Here is a 6000-nt window from a genome sequence, read left to right as displayed (position 1 = left end):
AAGAACATCAACAACCAGAACAACAAGAACAACAACAGCAACAAGAGCAACAAGAGCAACAAGAGCAACAAGAACAACAAGAACAACAACGACAACAAGAACAACAAGAACATCAAGAACAACAAGAACAACAACAACATGAACAACAACAACATGAACAACAAGAACATCAACAACCAGAACAACAAGAACAACAACAGCAACAAGTGCAACAAGAGCAACAAGAGCAACAAGAGCAACAAGAACAACAAGAACAACAAGAACAACAAGATCAACAAGAACAACAAGAACAACAAGAACAACAAGGACAACAACAACAACAATAACACCAAGAACAGCAAGGACAACAAGAACAACAAGAACAAGAACAGCGAGAACAACAACAAGAAGAACTACATGAACAACAACAACAAGAACAACAAGAACAACAACAACAACAGGAACAACAAGAACAACAACAACAACAAGAATAACATAAACGAGAACAACAACAACAAGAAGAAGAACAACAAGAAGAAAAACAAGAACAACAAGAACAGCAAGAGCAACAACAACAACAACATCAACAACAACAAGAACAACAAGAACAGCAAGAACAACAACAACAACAACCAGAACAACAACAACAACAAGAACAACAAGGACAACAACAACATGAACAACAAGAACATCAACAATCAGAACAACAAGAACAACAACAGCAACAAGAGCAACAAGAGCAACAAGAGCAACAAGAGCAACAAGAACAACAAGAACAACAAGATCAACAAGAACAACAAGAACAACAAGAACAACAACAACAACAACAACTAGAACAACAAGAACACCAAGAACAACAAGAACAACAAGATCAACAAGAACAACAAGAACATCAAGAACAACAACAACATGAACAACAAGAACATCAACAACCAGAACAACAACAACAACAACAACAAAAACAAAAAGAACAACAACAACATGAACAACAAGAACATCACCAACCAGAACAACAAGAACAACAAGATCAACAACAACAATAACAACAAGAACAGCAAGGACAACAAGAACAACAAGAACAAGAACAGCAAGAACAACAACAAGAAGAACTACATGAACAACAACAACAAGAACAACAAGAACAACAAGAACAACAACAACAACAGGAACAACAAGAACAACAACAACAACAAGAATAACATAAACAAGAACAACAACAACAAGAAGAACAACAACAAGAAGAACAACAAGAACAACAAGAACAACAAGAACAACAACAACATGAACAACAAGAACATCAACAATCAGAACAACAAGAACAACAACAGCAACAAGAGCAACAAGAGCAACAAGAGCAACAAGAGCAACAAGAACAACAAGAACAACAAGATCAACAAGAACAACAAGAACAACAAGAACAGCAAGAACAACAAGAACAAGAACAGCAAGAACAACAAGAACAACAAGAACAACAAGAACAACAAGAACAACATGAACAACAAGAACAACAAGAGCAACAAGAACAACAAGAACAACAAGAACAACAAGAACAACAAGAACAACAAGAACAACAAGAGCAACAAGAACAACAAGAACAACAAGGACAACAACAACAACAACAACAAGAACATCAAGAATAACAAGAGCAACAAGAACAAGAACAGCAAGAACAACAACAACAACAACAACAAGAACAACAAAAACAAGAACAACAACAACAACAACAACAACCGGAACAACAAGAACAACCGGAACAACAAGAACAACAAGAACAACCAGAACAACAACAACATCAACAACAACAAGAACAGCAAGAACAACAACAACAACAACCAGAACAACAACAACAACAACAAGAACAACAAGAACAAAAACAACATGAACAACAAGAACATCAACAATCAGAACAACAAGAACAACAACAGCAACAAGAGCAACAAGAGCAACAAGAGCAACAAGAGCAACAAGAACAACAAGAACAACAAGATCAACAAGAACAACAAGATCAACAAGAACAACAAGAACAACAAGAACAACAAGGACAACAACAACAATAACACCAAGAACAGCAAGGACAACAAGAACAACAAGAACAAGAACAGCGAGAACAACAACAAGAAGAACTACATGAACAACAACAACAAGAACAACAAGAACAACAACAACAACAGGAACAACAAGAACAACATGAACAGAAAGAACAGCAAGAACAACAAGAACAACAAGAACAACAAGAACAACAAGAACAACAAGAACAACAAGAACAAGAACAGGAAGAACAACAACAACAACAAGAACAACAAAAACAAGAACAACAACAAGAACAACACGAACAACAACAAGAACAACAACAACAACAAGAACAACAAGAACAACAAGAACAACAAGAACAACAAGAACAACAAGAGCAACAAGAACAAGAACAGCAAGAACAACAACAACAAGAACAGCAAGAACAACAACAACAACAACAACTACAACAACAGGAACAACAACAGCAAGAACAACAAGAACAACAAGAACAACAAGAAAAACAAGAACAAGAACAACAACATCAACCAGAACAACAACAGCATTAACAACAAGAACAACAACAGCAACAACAACAACAAGGACAACAAGAACAACAAGAACAAAAAGAACAACAAGAACAACGAGAACAACGAGAACAACAACAAGAACAACAACAACAACTAGAACAACAAGAACAACAAGAACACCAAGAACAACAAGAACAACAAGAACAACAAGAACAACAAGAACATCAAGAACAACACCAACATGAACAACAAGAGCATCAACAACCAGAACAACAACAACAACAACATCAACAAGAACAAGAAGAACAACAAGAACAACAAGAGCAACAAGAGCAACAATAACAACAAGAACAACAAGAACAACAAGAACAACAAGAACAAAAGAACAACAAGAACAACAAGAACAAGAACAACAACATCAACCAGAACAACAACAACATGAACAACAAGAACAACAACAGCAACAACAACAACAAGGACAACAAGAACAACAAGAACAAAAAGAACAACAAGAACAACGAGAACAACGAGAACAACGAGAACAACAACAAGAACAACAACAACAACTAGAACAACAAGAACAACAAGAACACCAAGAACAACAAGAACAACAAGAACAACAAGAACATCAAGAACAACACCAACATGAACAACAAGAGCATCAACTACCAGAACAACAACAACAACAACATCAACAAGAACAAAAAGTACAACAACAACATGAACAACAAGAACATCAACAACCAGAACAACAAGAACAACAACAGCAACAAGAGCAACAAGAGCAACAAGAGCAACAAGAGCAACAAGAGCAACAAGAACAACAAGAACAACAACGACAACAAGAACAACAAGAACCTCAAGAACAACAAGAACAACAACAACATGAACAACAAGAACATCAACAACCAGAACAACAAGAACAACAAGAACAACAAGAACAACAAGAACAACAAGAACAAAAGAACAACAAGAACAACAAGAACAAGAACAACAACATCAACCAGAACAACAACAACATGAACAACAAGAACAACAACAGCAACAACAACAACAAGGACAACAAGAACAACAAGAACAACAAGAACAACAAGAACAACAAGAACAACAAGAACAACAAGAACAACAAGAACAACAAGAACTACAACAACAACAAGGACAACAAGAACAACAAGAACAACAAGAACAACAAGAACAACAAGAACATCAAGAACAACAAGAACAACAACAACATGAACAACAACAACATGAACAACAAGAACATCAACAACCAGAACAACAAGAACAACAACAGCAACAAGTGCAACAAGAGCAACAAGAGCAACAAGAGCAACAAGAACAACAAGAACAACAAGAACAACAAGATCAACAAGAACAACAAGAACAACAAGAACAACAAGGACAACAACAACAACAATAACACCAAGAACAGCAAGGACAACAAGAACAACAAGAACAAGAACAGCGAGAACAACAACAAGAAGAACTACATGAACAACAACAACAAGAACAACAAGAACAACAACAACAGGGACAACAAGAACAACAACAACAACAAGAATAACATAAACGAGAACAACAACAACAAGAAGAAGAACAACAAGAAGAAAAACAAGAACAACAAGAACAGCAAGAGCAACAACAACAACAACATCAACAACAACAAGAACAACAAGAACAGCAAGAACAACAACAACAACAACCAGAACAACAACAACAACAAGAACAACAAGGACAACAACAACATGAACAACAAGAACATCAACAATCAGAACAACAAGAACAACAACAGCAACAAGAGCAACAAGAGCAACAAGAACAACAAGAACAACAAGATCAACAAGAACAACAAGAACAACAAGAACAACAACAACAACAACAACTAGAACAACAAGAACACCAAGAACAACAAGAACAACAAGATCAACAAGAACAACAAGAACATCAAGAACAACAACAACATGAACAACAAGAACATCAACAACCAGAACAACAACAACAACAACAACAAAAACAAAAAGAACAACAACAACATGAACAACAAGAACATCACCAACCAGAACAACAAGAACAACAAGATCAACAACAACAATAACAACAAGAACAGCAAGGACAACAAGAACAACAAGAACAAGAACAGCAAGAACAACAACAAGAAGAACTACATGAACAACAACAACAAGAACAACAAGAACAACAAGAACAACAACAACAACAGGAACAACAAGAACAACAACAACAACAAGAATAACATAAACAAGAACAACAACAACAAGAAGAAGAACAACAAGAAGAACAACAAGAACAACAAGAACAACAAGAACAACAACAACATGAACAACAAGAACATCAACAATCAGAACAACAAGAACAACAACAGCAACAAGAGCAACAAGAGCAACAAGAGCAACAAGAGCAACAAGAACAACAAGAACAACAAGATCAACAAGAACAACAAGAACAACAAGAACAGCAAGAACAACAAGAACAAGAACAGCAAGAACAACAAGAACAACAAGAACAACAAGAACAACAAGAACAACATGAACAACAAGAACAACAAGAGCAACAAGAACAACAAGAACAACAAGAACAACAAGAACAACAAGAACAACAAGAACAACAAGAGCAACAAGAACAACAAGAACAACAAGGACAACAACAACAACAACAACAAGAACATCAAGAATAACAAGAGCAACAAGAACAAGAACAGCAAGAACAACAACAACAACAACAACAAGAACAACAAAAACAAGAACAACAACAACAACAACAACAACCGGAACAACAAGAACAACCGGAACAACAAGAACAACAAGAACAACCAGAACAACAACAACATCAACAACAACAAGAACAACAAGAACAGCAAGAACAACAACAACAACAACCAGAACAACAACAACAACAACAAGAACAACAAGAACAAAAACAACATGAACAACAAGAACATCAACAATCAGAACAACAAGAACAACAACAGCAACAAGAGCAACAAGAGCAACAAGAGCAACAAGAGCAACAAGAACAACAAGAACAACAAGATCAACAAGAACAACAAGATCAACAAGAACAACAAGAACAACAAGAACAACAAGGACAACAACAACAATAACACCAAGAACAGCAAGGACAACAAGAACAACAAGAACAAGAACAGCGAGAACAACAACAAGAAGAACTACATGAACAACAACAACAAGAACAACAAGAACAACAACAACAACAGGAACAACAAGAACAACATGAACAGAAAGAACAGCAAGAACAACAAGAACAACAAGAACAACAAGAACAACAAGAACAACAAGAACAAGAACAGGAAGAACAACAACAACAACAAGAACAACAAAAACAAGAACAACAACAAGAACAACACGAACAACAACAAGAACAACAACAACAACAAGAACAACAAGAACAACAAGAACAACAAGAACAACAAGAACAACAAGAGCAACAAGAACAAGAACAGCAA

The sequence above is a fragment of the Megalopta genalis genome, chromosome 8 (assembly GCF_051020955.1).
Source record: "Megalopta genalis isolate 19385.01 chromosome 8, iyMegGena1_principal, whole genome shotgun sequence".
Lineage (NCBI taxonomy): Eukaryota > Metazoa > Arthropoda > Insecta > Hymenoptera > Halictidae > Megalopta > Megalopta genalis.
Note: the sequence above shows the minus strand (reverse complement) of the source record.